General features: G+C 33.6%; 1 long non-coding RNA gene across 2 annotated transcripts in view; it reads right to left on the reverse strand.

Annotated features, from left to right (window-relative positions):
• Positions 1-1,501: 1,501 nt before the first annotated feature.
• Positions 1,502-14,159, reverse strand: part of LOC104651773 (uncharacterized) — a 229,964-nt gene continuing 217,306 nt past the window's right edge. For both annotated transcript variants that reach the window (XR_012516361.1, XR_012516343.1), the window contains exons 8-9: positions 6,275-6,424; positions 1,502-3,681 (exon numbers count right to left, since the gene is read on the reverse strand). This is a non-coding gene — a long non-coding RNA (uncharacterized LOC104651773). The remainder of the gene's footprint in view (positions 3,682-6,274; positions 6,425-14,159) is intronic.

A 14,159-nucleotide genomic window follows, 5' to 3' on the forward strand; every position in this document is an offset into this window, starting at 1 on the left:
CTGGTTCTAGAAATACCAAAAATCACCATACTGTCTTCCACAATGGTTGAACTAATTTACATTCCCACCAGCATTGTAAAAGCATTCCTGATTCTCTGCAACCTGACCAGCATCTGTTGTTTCTTGACTTTATAATAATTGCCATTCTGACTGGCTTGAAATGGTATCTCATTGTGGTTTTGATTTGCATTTCTCTTAATGATCAGTGAGCTTTTTTTCATATGTTTGTTGGCCACATGAGTGTCTTCTTTTGAGAAGTGTCTGTTCATGACCTTTGCCCACTTTTTAATGGTTTTTTCTATAAATTTGTTTGAATTCCTTCTAGATTCTGAATATTAGGCCTTTGATAAATTGCTAAAATTATTTCCTACTCTGTAGAATGTTTGTTCACTCTGATGACAGTCTCTTTGCTGTGCAGAAGCTCTTCAGTTTAATTATAACCCATTAGTCAATTTTTGCTTTTGTTGGCATTGCTTTGGCAATTTCATCATGAAATAATAAAGTCACTGATTTTTTTTAAGCTGGTACTACTTTTTCTCACACATGTATTTTCTTTCTTTCTTTTTTAAAGTAAGCAAGTCATGTTCTATTTATCTTATATGGTCCAATGACATAAATTACTGAAAGAACTTAAACATTTTTAGATATTTTTACCTGACCAGAGAGAAAAATTATAAAGAATATAAAACTATTAAATGTAGCCCTGTAATATTAAAGTCACAAATTGTCGTTGCTTTGAAAGATAAAAAATAAAAATAAGAAAGTATGATGATTTTATGTACATGATTTCTCTGCTTTTACACTTCTGTGACAATTGGAATATTTGAAACTGCAAAGCAGTTTATGCTGTTTAAAAGTAGATGATATATAAGGGCCGCTTAAGTCGCAGAAGTGCTACCTGTCATTATATCTCCCACACCACTGAGAGAAATTAGTTGTTTGAAAAGCTATAATGTGCCTTTTACTTGAAATGTGGAGGCTTTTAATTTCCTCTCTGTGGAGTAACTCTGATGTGATGATGCCTATCTGTTTAATTTGAGTATGATATTCTTTTTTTATAAAAGTAAAATATAAGATCCAAAAAAGTCTTTTTTTTTCAACTTGCATTATACAATCCATTAAAATACAGCACTTCCAACCATTTCCATTACATGCAAAAATATGCCAGTTTCCTGTATTTTAAACCTTCATCACAGGACAATAAAAGGAACTTATTCCTCCTCAGTGTCTATTGAGACATCACTGAGACATAATTAGATACCAAAATGATAGTGAGACCAATCTGCATACAGAGGCTTTTAGAGAAACTGTTACACCACTCAAGTTACAGCACCTCCCTCAAGAACATAAAACATAGATGAAAATGTGGGATGGGGAGATTTTTGTTAAATAATTCCATAAGCTCATTACCCTAGTGATCAGAGCTTGGAAACATTTAGAATATGCAAATATATTTGTTTCAGTATATATATTTACATATTCTAAATGTTTCCAAGCCCTGAGCAGTAATATTTTCTCATTTCTGAGCCACACCTTAAAAAGTTACAGTGGAATTGTGGATGTTGGTCTGAATTGTATCACCTTAATTCATTCCTTCAAAAATTTTAGGGTGGAAAAAAATGCTATAGGGCCCAGGACTTCAGAAAAGATAGCAGAGGACGTCCAGACTTTGTTGAATTGGCAAATGTTTCCAATGAATCTTTTCCCCTTTGTGTGGTTTCTTTGAACCCTTTTTAATAGGAATCTCTTTTAGGGTGAGTCAGCCTTAGCCAATGAGAATGGATAATTGCACAGAACATGCTGTGAATGACAAAGGAGAAAGAAATTATACATTAGAATAAAAAGGCAGCCATTTCCATAAAGAGGCTGCTGGAGAGGGGTGTTAGGCAAGACCCACTGAAAAATTACAACAACTAGCACGATCCTATCCAGACTCATGAGGAACCCCAGCTTTCACCAACCATTAAATCTGGAACGTTCTAAGCCACCTAGCCAAAAAGGTACTGTCCTACTGTTCACCTCTTTTTACTACCAATACCTTCATAGCCTGGCTGAAAATAAAACAACTAAACTGAGTTCAGAATTATTGGGTAAGGAAAGAGGAGGACAAGAAAGAAAATCTGCCTCAATCCCTTTCCCACTTCAGATGTGCCAAGCAAAAGAGGCCAGATAGGAAGAGAGAAGACTTAATTCTAAATCAATTAATAACACCAAGATGTAAACACACAGGCAATTGGATATGCTAATTACCATCTTGAGGCAAATTTTTTGTTATTAAAGAGGCTCTTTAATATTTGTGAATTATGTTAGGAAAGTAATTGTCCTGTAATAGTGTACAATGGGGGCAAGGCAGATTATAGCATTAAATATGTTTGAAAGAAATGTAGGAGGCAAAACTGAAGTTGTGTTTTGATTTAAATTTTCTTGTTATTTTATACATATTTATATTTATACATACTTATTCAATGTGCATGACATTAAAGATGATTTTATAAATTTAAAATAATACAATAAGTTAGGTATTTTATTTCTCAAGACACAAGACAATTTCATTTATTGTTATTCTTTTCTATTCAATTGTCTCCATTAAAACCTAATAAAACAGAATTGAAAATTGATCTGAAGAAGTAGCATCAACTGATTGGCCACCTTGTTAAAGAAGGTTCCTTTACATGTATTTCTATAAGATACAAGAGTCATCAACGAATAGTGAAGTTTTGGGATTGTTTAATCTCTATTTCTTTTTCTTTCTTGCATCCAAGAAAGAACTTTATAATTACATGTGTTAACTTAAATTATGTTTTGTCCCAAGCATGCCTCCATGTAACAAACTACAACCTAGTTTAGCATGTAAACTAATTGAAAGCCTAATTTATAGTTTCCTAGGAAAGAGCTGAGTCTCAGCTTTACAGGCAATCATAGGCAGCCAGCTGATTCAAATAAGGCAAAACGCTGAGCTATAACCAGGTAAGCTGTCTCTTATCTGTCATTTCTTTTTTCTGCTCATAAATGTTGTCTGACCATGTTGCAGCCCCAGAGTTCTTGGAACTCCCGTTCTGAGGGCTGTCTGATTTGAGAATCGCTTTTTATCTTAATGAAATTCTGCTAAACTGAACTTGTCTAAGGTTTTATCCTTTTTATATATGTTTTCATGACTCTCTGAGTCCTAGTCCAGTCCGTGTCCTGGTAGTAGGGTCATATGGGCCACCTGAAGATACTAGGTCTCAATCCCCAGACCCTGTAAATGTTAAAAGGCAAGGGGGTCTGCAGATGAGATATTAAAGATTTTGACATGGAGAGATAATCTTGTATTACCTCAGTGGGTCCTAACTGTAATCACAAATAACCTTATGAGAAAGAGACAGAGGAAGATTAACACCCTCAGAAGAGGAAAAGGCATGTGACTACAGAAGAGAAGTTGGTTTGAGGTAGGGCGGGGGCACAAGTCAAGGAATGTTAGCAGCCACCAGAAGCTGGAAGAGGCAAGGAACTGTTTTTCTTTTTTCTTTTCTTTCTTTTTTTAATAGTGTGGGAAGGAAACTTGTCCCTCTTGACTTGATTTCAGCTCAGGTGGCTAATGTCTGTAATTCCTGCACTTTGGAAGGCCAAGGCAGAAGGATCACTTGAGCAGGATGAGCAGGAGTTCAAGACCAGCCTGGACAATATAGTGGGACACTGTCACTACAAAAAAAAAGACAAGAAAGAAAAAAAAATTAGCCAAGCATGGTGGCACACACCTATAGTCCCAGCTACTCAAGAGAGCAAGACAGGAGGATCCCTTGATCCTGGGAAGTTGAGGCTATGTTGAGCCATGATTATGCCACTGCACTTCAGCCTGGGTGACAGAGTAAGACTATCTCAAAAACAGACAAACAAAAATAAACTTTTTTCTGGCTTCTAGTTTCCAGAACTGTGGGAAAATAGATTTCTGTTGTTTGAAGCTACAAAGTTTGTGGGAATTTGTTGTAGTAGCCAAAGGAAATTCATGCAACTCTCCAACTTTAATGATCTAATCTCTCACTCTTTTCACTAATTTTTCTTCTCCATTAGTCTAAGATGCAAAGCTAAAATTGACCTCAAGGTGTATTTATTCCAGTGGCTTTAAAATTGTGTTTCTCAAAGGCCTACAGTTTCTCTAGAACATTGGTTGAGACTGAAAAGACTTGTTTTTTAATAATAATAATATTTGAAGTCTGGAAAAGTCAGTGGGTATCCCAAGTTTAATACTATTGGTGGTTTATACAACAGCCTTTCCTGCTCATCTTTTATGTTAAGAGAGCCCTGATTTTTAAAAGTGTCCATCCCTCATACCAGACTCAGTATTAGATCCTGAAAATTTCAAGTCACACATTCCTTCTGTAAGGGGTGGGCTTTGGGATAAATGACCTAGTTTTAGCCAAAACTAAGTGAAGAAAGGAATGATTGGGGTAGAGAGTAATGGGAATATTTGAAGAAAATATTTTTGCAGAAAAAATACACATGCACATGTGTGTGTGTGTGTGTGTGTGTGTGTGTGTGTGTGTGTGTGTATGTGTGTGTATTACTGTCTGCCACAGCTATCTTGTCAATAGGGCACAGCTATCTTGTCAATAAGGCAATTATTATAAGGATCAAAGTTGACACACTGTAGATGGCAGAGCAGAGAAATGGAAAGAATCTGGACCCGGTATTATATCATTGAGTTGAAAAATTAATGCACCATGGGAGATATAAGTTTTCTTTTAAACCATTTTAAATATTTTTTTTCTGAGTTGAAATTCCTTAATTGATAAGAATAATGTTATTTTACATATATTTGTATGTGTAAAAAATGAATTAAAATAATTAGAAATAAAACTAAGTCACAGGAAATAAGTTCCCTTTAAGAATCTGTAGGATATTAATATTTATACCATCATCATAGTAACAGCTAATAGACTAATATTTATTGAGTACATATAAATATGCAATACAAAGATAGTATATAATCTTTATTAATAAAAGAAAGCAGAGTTGACAGTAAATTTAGTCTATATAAAGTAATTACATGATGAGAAAAACCACTGCTCAATGTTTAGTGTCCTGGGAGGAAAATGACTAGGAAAGAGTACCTCATTATAAAAAGGTTTTTTGCTGCCTTATTTTTATGGCTTCTATTTTTATAAGTAAATAGTGAATATATTAGACATTTCAGAAAATCAGTAATGTTTCCAGGCCTCCTGTATTTTCAAAACTGACTGTAAAACAGAGTAAAACAGTTTTGAAAAACAAATCCTGCAAGATGTCCTATAAGCACATATAAAACACATGAAATATAATTTCACTTACATATTTAAAATACATATTCGTCTTTGCCTAAGAACATAATACCCTTTAATAAGAAGAGTATCAAGGGAAAAATAACGATATGCATGTTAGGAAAACAGAAAACAGGAGCATACGAGAGTCAGGGGGACATCAGTTTAAAATCAACTCCATCTTAAAACTAGCAAGACACATTCTTTGCCATTCAAGACTCGTGGTCATAAGATATTTATGGCTGATGAAACAGCTTAAAGCTAGCTGCAAGAACACACCCCAGCAGTAACAGAAAGTCAAGAAATCCCAATACCAACAATACTATATGCTTTCATGATAATTATAGTTATGCTTTGATGTACTTATAAATGAAAGTGTTGTGGAGTAACTTTCTTCAGATCAACAAAGTACTAAATTTTGTCAGACAGCCCTCGTACATGTAGACGTAGCTTAGCTTTTACGTAGATAAGACCCCTCTATGAGAACAGTGTACAACAAAGATGACATGTTCTTCCTCTTGCTTTCTGAGAACATCCTAGTCTGTGTCTGAGTAGCTTTTTATAAACTATCTCTTCTCATTGCACTCTATAAATCACTCTGAATTCCTTCCTGGATAAAATCCAAGAACCCTCTACTGAAATCTGGATTGGGACCCTTTTTCATCAGCAAAGATACTGTTTTGTCCTCCCTTATGGTTGTAGGATTTTTTTTTTCTAGAGGAGAAATGTTTGCGTATAAGTCATATCAAATACTTTACAAAATGAGGCACAGGTGTATATATGTGAAGATATAAAGTATTAAAGAGTTAACAGAACTAAGTTGCAAAACAGTGGGCTAAAAAGTTGTTTCCAAGTTAATTAAAAGTGAAGGGTTTAAATTGTTACATGGGAAAATAACTTCATGAGTATACTTTTAAAATATTTTTACCTATTTTTTATCTTTCTAGCATCTGAATATTCTTGTTAAAAAAAACCAAAATATTTGAAAAAAATCTCACCTCACACCAGTTAGAATGGTGATCATTAAAAAATCTGGAGACAACAGATGCTGGGGAGGATGTGGAGAAATAGGAACACTTTTACACTGTTGGTGGGAATGTAAATTAATTCAACCATTGTGGAAGACAGTGTGGCAATTCCTCAAGGACCTAGAAATAGAAATTCCATTTGACCCAGCAATCCCATTACTGGGTATATAAACAAAGGATTATAAATCATTCTATTAGAAAGACACATGCACATGTATGTTTATTGCGGCACTGTTTACAATAGCAAAGACTTGGAACCAACCCAAATGACCATCTATGATAGACTGGATAAAGAAAATGTGGCACATATACACCATGGAATACTATGCAGCCATAAAAAAGGATGAGTCCATGTCTTTTGCAGGGACATGGATGAAACTGGAAACCATCATTATCAGCAAACTGATGCAAGAAGAGAAAACCAAAACACTTTATGTTCTCATAGGCGAGTGTTGAACAGTGAGAACACATGGACACAGGGAGGGGAGCATCACACACACTGGGGTCTATTGCGGGGGTGGTAGGGGAGGGACAGCAGTGGGTGGAGAGATTAGGGAGGGATAACATGAGGAGAAATGCCAGATGTTGGTGATGGGGTGATGGAGGCAGCAAACCACTTTGCCATGTATGTACCTATGCAACAATCCTGCACGATCTGTACATGTACCCCAGAACCTAAAGTACAAAAAAAAAAAAAAAAAAAAAAAGACAAAGCAATTAAGGCAAATTTCTTACAGATGAACGATTTAATCTACAGCTTTCATATGAATAGAAGAATAAAAAACATTGAAATGCAAATGAAAATAAGAGGCAAAGTAAAAGAGGAGTAAGAAACAAAATAAAATAATATTAATAAAAAAACAGAGCAGAGAACTTCATTACAAAGTTGCTTCTCTAACCCTAGACACTAAGCAGGTGGCTTAGCTTTAATCACTGATTCAAGTTCCAGGAAATTATACACTGTGTCTGTCAGTGTCTATTTAAAGAAAATAATGCCATTTTTATTGTTTAGTGGAAAAATACTTTGAAACATGTTGCTGTTTATGTGTAGAAAAATCAGTGTACAGTGTTTTAATACATTGTTTCCCTAAGTAATTGAAGAATGCTGTCAAAACAAGAATTCCAAAAAGCATATCATTTCCAAAAACTTCTGATACCTGCAAGAGGTGATGGTACCTCATTTTTGTTTATACCTTAAACCTTTTTGAGGTTTTAAACTATGGAAAATGTATGCTTCATTATCAGAAGCAGTTGAATTATCAAAGAAGATCCAAAGCAGATCTAATCTTAGATCTTACCAAACTTTACAAATAATCCAAAGTCTATAATTAAAACATATAGATAAAAAGTCTTTCTTAGTCCTGAACCTGTCAGATGCAGCTTCCCCATTACTCCTTTCTCTGTTTTGGAATGTGTTTTGGTTTCAGATTACCAGACAACTGCTTAACAATGTCTGCTGTACATTGAGGAAGTCACATTTTGGTTTATTAGTGTTACTTCCTGTGGGTCACACATAGAAGTGCAATGTGTGACTAATTTCTGTCCATCAACCAGACATGCCCCAAATTTATGAACCCTAGGTTTATGTACATTAATCAAGTTGGACAGCTCAGGAATACCTTGTTAAATAGAATGTTTTAGGTAAAGATTTCCTAATAGCTTTCCACTAATAAACACCATTGGACTGTATATAATAAGGTTGAATGGATGGAGATCACTCATTCCCTTGGGCATTGCCAATGTCAGTCATTGCTTTGGATATCTCCAATAGGGAAGATGGAAGTCGGAGGCCAGCTATTATGCTTTCCTTCCCGCAGAACCAAATAAGTAGTATATTACTAGTAAAATTTTAGAAATATTGTACTATTTAAACTAGAGAAATAACATCATTTGGAGAATGTATTTGAATGATATAATTTGTGGAATTATATTATTTTCCATACATTAGGTAAACGCAAAACTCAAGATTTTTTAAAGGAATTTTTAATGTATTTTTCTCTAAGCCTAAGACAGGGCCACACTAAAATTTTATAATTCAGGGAATTTTGTTGTTAAGTCAAATGGTTGTGCTTACAATCATTCTAAGTACAGAATTATGTTTATACAAAAGATGAAAGTTGAATAAGGGCATACCATTGACTATATCTTAAAACCTGCTTCCTCAAAATATATTAAAAAGTAATTTCTATTTTTATAGTCCATAATTTGTTAACCTGTATTTTTCTATTCAAGAAAATTATCGCAAACATTTAATTTTCTAAAAAGTTCAAATTTACATTTATTTAAAGTGAAAAAAGTATGTAATTTGACAGTTTAATCACCAGTGGTAATTTTATTTTTCTCATTAAGTTAAAATAATTCTTTTTTTAAAATTATACTTTAAGTTCTGGGGTACACATGCAGATCGTGCAGGATTGTTACATAGGTATGCACATGCCATGGTGGTAGCTGCATCCATCCCCCCATCATCTACATTAGGTATTTTTTCCTAATTGAATAATTCTATTATTTGTCCTCTATTTTCCACCTAATAATGAAGTACAAAGATGGAACACTGTATAATCCACTTATTTGGTGCACTCTAATAACTGATTTTCTAGTCATTGACACTATGTGACAATGCAAAAATTCATTGTAGAAAATTGTTGTTAGCTTTTTATCAGCTGAGATTCTTCCAGGAAAATGAAGTAATAATGTAATGAAAAAGGACATTTGTTATAGGGGTTAGAATTTATATAATTGCAGAAGAAATGGGTAGAGAAGCTCCACTTAGGAATCAACCTAAGTGTTCATTCATGGTGGATTATATAAAGAAAATATGGCATATATACACCGTGGAACATTACCCAGCAATAAAAGAAAAATAAAGTCATGCTATTTGCTGCCACATGGGTGCAGCTGGGGCCATTATTCTAAGTGAACTGACTCTAAAGCAGAAAATCTAATATGGCATTTTCTCACTTATAAGTGGAACCTAAACAGTGAGTACATATGGACATAAACATGGAAAGAACAGACTCTGGGGACTCCAAAAGTGCAGAGAGTAGGAGGGCTGTGAGGGTTGAAAAGTTACCATTGGGTACAATATTCAACATTTAGATGATGCGTATACTAGAAGACCAATCCCCATTAAGCATGTAATCCCCATGTAACAAATGAGTACATGAACCCCTTCCATCTAAAAAGACAAACAACAAATAAGTAATTTATAAATAGCCTTTTACTTCTAAGTTTCTGTTTACTTCTTTCATACCTGTCCATGAGTGGCCTTTGTAATTAAATTTTTCACAGCTCAGTTTATGTAAGAGGATGCAATGACTGAGTTTAAATAGGTCAAGCACATAAAAACAAACAAAAAATTTTCCAGATCAAATAATAAGTCATTACGTAGTGTTCAAGTTTTCCTTTCACTTTGTTTGTGGAAAGTCAGACATGACTGTGGTCAACCATATTTTTCAGTTATAATATTTCAAATAAATTTCAGAGTGGTTTGTGTTGCAAAATGAGAAGAAATTGGATTTGAGACCTTTATGTTGACCCACTCTTCAACTGCTAATGAAACCATTTTCCTTCACATTTTGATTCCCTTGCAATTTTATCATTTACTATATGAAAGTGTGATTACTCACTCATGTTCTTCATGAATGCCTGCAGGTTACTTGGCCTGCCACCTTCAGGTTACCCGTTTAGTGAAAGGGAATTATATGAGATCATGGGTTCTCACATAATGGAATTAGTAAGTAGGAAGATGTCTCTAAACTAATTTGAACTTTTTTTGAAGGATATTTTTTTCTCTACCTTGTCCCTTAATATAGTATTTACCTTGTAGAAAAAGATACTTTTTTACTATTCTTTATAGAAAAAAAATTATCTTTACAATAGTATTATATAATAATGTTTATCTCTAGTTTAAATCTAACGGACAACAAAAAAGGCGATGAAAACAACAAAAAATCTTAACAGCATAAAAAATGACAAATAAAGGAGAAGGCCTAAAATTGAGTCAATCACATAACAGTACATCCTTCTTTAAGTATATACAAGAAGGTAATAGCCAGGCCAAAAGTAAGTGATACCATTAAAGGGAAAAAGAAGATGTTAATGCAGAAAGTCTTGATAGTGACAAGGGTACAAAAGATTCTTTAGCCTCAGTAGTTACTGGGGAAATGAAAAAGACATCCAGTACTTGTAGAATGTATGATGTATTTCTCTGAAGACAGGCTTGTAAATATATATATATTTTTATATATATATATATATATACATATATACACACATATATATGTGTGTGTGTGTATTTATATATATACTTTAGTATAAACAAATTTTTAAAAGCAAGATTCTAAAAAACATTTGAAGGAAGGTAGGAAATAATGAAGGAAAGAAGGAGAGAAGAAAGGAAGAAAGGACAGAGGGAAGGAAAAGAGAAGGAAGGAGAGAGGAAAGGAAGAAAAAGGGAAGGAAAGAGAGAAAAAGAAAAGTCCTTCAGTTATGTATAGCAAAGGTTAAAGGTAAATATACATATTTATATATGTTATGTATAGCAAATGTTAAGGGTAAATATACATATATATGTATATATACATACACATATATATGTATATATAAATTATATATACATACACATATATATGTAAATATACATATATATATACATATATATGTAAATATACATATATATGTATATTTACCTTTAACATTTGCTATACATAACATATATCTGTATATATGCATATATATACATATATACATATATGTATATATGTATATGCATGTGTGTATTCATGTTCATGATAAAGTATAATTAAGACATTAAAATCATTTATAAATAATAAGAGCATGGGGAAAGTAATTCAATTTCACACATACACGTGTGAATAACTGAAGGACTTTTCCCATGTTTTCTGCAATTTACAAATATGATGTCAGTGCCTTTATTGTGCTTCATCATAAACATGAATAACCATTTAGCTACTTAAAATTTAAGTTGTTTTAAATGTTGAAACATTATAAACAATGTCCTGATGAACACGCTTGAGTAAACAACTTTGAGCATCTCTTTATTTCATGATATATAATTATTGGCAATTATTCAACCCTTTAGAATTAATGCAGTATAACAAATTTTTTATTCAATAAATATTTACCAAATGCATAAATATATCCCATGTAATGTTCTAGAAGCAAGTGTATAGCAATTAAAAGAGAAAAAATGAAATCTTCCCTGGCACCGTGGTACTAATGTTTCAGAGAGAGAAATAGATGAAAATGAGTAGTAAAAATAAATAGTGCAGGCCGGGCGCAGTGGCTTAAGCCTGTAATCCCAGCACTTTGGGAGGCCGAGGCAGGTGGATCACGAGGTCAAGAGATCGAGACCAACGTGGTCAACATGGTGAAACCCCGTCTCTACTAAAACTACAAAAAATTAGCTGGGCATGGTGGCGCGTGCCTGTAATCCCAGCTACTCAGGAGGCTGAGGCAGGAGAATTGCCTGAACCCAGGAGGCGGAGGTTGCGGTGAGCCGAGATCGCGCCATTGCACTCCAGCCTGGGTAACAAGAGCGAAATTCCCTCTCAAAATAAATAAATAAATAAATAAATAAATAAATAAATAAATAAATAAATAAATAGTGCATTAGATGTTCAGTTTTCTATAAAGGAAAATAAAGCAGTAAAGGATAGGCAGTATTGGTGGAAGGCAATTTTACCACTGAGAAAGTAATATTTGAATAAAAGCGTATGGAATATAAGTGTTTGATACAGTTACCTGCAATAAAAGAAGTTCAGCAACAGAGACTAGCAAGTGTGAAGATTCCAAGCCAGCAATAGAACGCAGCGAAGAAACCAGTAAAATGGGAATAGGAGGTTATGAGAGAATGTGAAACTTAAGCCAGGAGTTAGAATTGCATATAATGTAGGACTTTTTAAGCTATTTAAAAACTTTGTATTTCATTTTGAATGACACTGGAAACTTGGCTTCTGAGAAGAGTGGTAAAATCTGACTTACTTTTTAATAGGATATCTCTGGCAATGGCATTGAAAATAGAAAAAAAAGTAAAAGTTGTAGCAGCCTTTAAGAGGAATGTATAATATCCCGGGTGAGAGGCGACTGTGACTCGAAGTGGTGACAGAGCAAGTAATAAGCAAAGGTAAGATTCTAATTTGATTTTGAATGTTGAATCCAAAAAAATATTGTCCAAGGATTGGAAGTCAGATACAAGAAAATTAGATAATTCTAGATGCCTCTAAGATTTGGCCTGAACAATCAGAAGTATGGGGCATCCATGAATTAATAAGGGAAGATTTTGGACAGTTAAGTTTGGAACCAAGATTCGTTGCTCAGTTTTGAAAATGGTAAATTTGACATGCATAAGAAACATTGAGTGGTCATTTAAATATGCATCTAACTTTCATGAGCAAGGTTAAGGCAGAAGATATAAATTCGAGATTCAAAACTGGATATGTGGTGTTTAATGTCACAAGACTTGATGAGATAATCAAGCATAGGAAAGTGAAGATGTCCAACCAAGCTTGGTGACTGCAGACATGAATACTCAAGGTTTGAGGAGACAAGGAAGAAATGAAAATTAGTAAGGCAGAAGGATACTGAGGAAATTGTAATATCCTGAAAGCCTCATAAAGTTTCACCAGAGCAGAATCTTCAAATTCTGCCCAAAGATTAAGATGAGATTTATGGTTGCAATGAGCCAATATTGCACCACTGCACTCCAGCCTGGGGTACAGAGCGAGACTCCCATCTAAAAAAAAAAAAAATTGGGATCAGCAGAAAAGAATATTAGCCCTGGCTCAGGAGCATGACCTCCTCCAGGCATGATCACCTCAGGAAGAAATTTAGAACAAAGATCAGGATTTAGTCTTCAGTTCCTCCTTATCTGTAGACAAGGGGCCAAATCATGTTGGACAGTATGTCTGTTTGGTGGGGGATCTGGGTTTCTGAAAAACAACTCAAGGACATATGTTAATATGTTATCTTAAGTTTCTATAGGATATAAAACATCTCTTGACTCTTAAAAAAAAAAAAAAAAAGATGGGATTTAAGGTATAGTTGGATCCAAATGATTCAACTTTCATTTGAATAAATTTTTCATCACCTATTTATTAAAATTATTTGTAAAAGAAGAAAACACTTTTTAGTTCAGAATTATTTTAATAGGTGTTTAAAACTTATAAATAATGGTTTACCAGTGCAAAAAAGAAAAAAATATTATTTTTAAAATAATAGGTAAAAAAAACAGTATCTTGGTCACTACAATTGTTGTGTTATAAAACATATTTCAGCTTAGCTGTTAGCAATCCAATAAAACATAATCCTTTTGTGTTTCAAAAAAGATTAACTCAATATTTTAAAAATATTTTTTGTGTACAATTGGGTTAAGTGGATACACACATTATCCGCTACTCATTCTGTGAATTATAACATTTTAATTAGCCCAATATATTATTATTTTAATGTAATTTCCAGCCCAGTAAAAACAAAACCTACACTCTTAGAGATTATTGTTATAATCAATTCTAGTTTCTAATTTTAAATAAAGTCTTCATTGTTCTAATTATAAAAGGACTATAGCCATTCAATAGTTACTTCAAAATCTGACTCTAAATCACATCCCAAACTACAACATCTCTCTGTATCTCTTTGCCTCATCCATCTACATTTTACTCTGAACTTACTCTCTTTCCTCTTTGCATATACCTTTTCAGATTTTTTTTTTCACTGCTGATTTGGAACGTGGTCCCAGCTAACTTTAAAAAGCAAGCACTATATTCATGACATTCTCCTGTTTCTCAAAAAGTTGAGACCAATATTTTACTCTTCTCCCTGACACTGACTCCTA

The sequence above is a fragment of the Saimiri boliviensis genome, chromosome 2 (genome assembly GCF_048565385.1).
Source record: "Saimiri boliviensis isolate mSaiBol1 chromosome 2, mSaiBol1.pri, whole genome shotgun sequence".
NCBI classification, from domain to species: Eukaryota; Metazoa; Chordata; class Mammalia; order Primates; family Cebidae; genus Saimiri; species Saimiri boliviensis.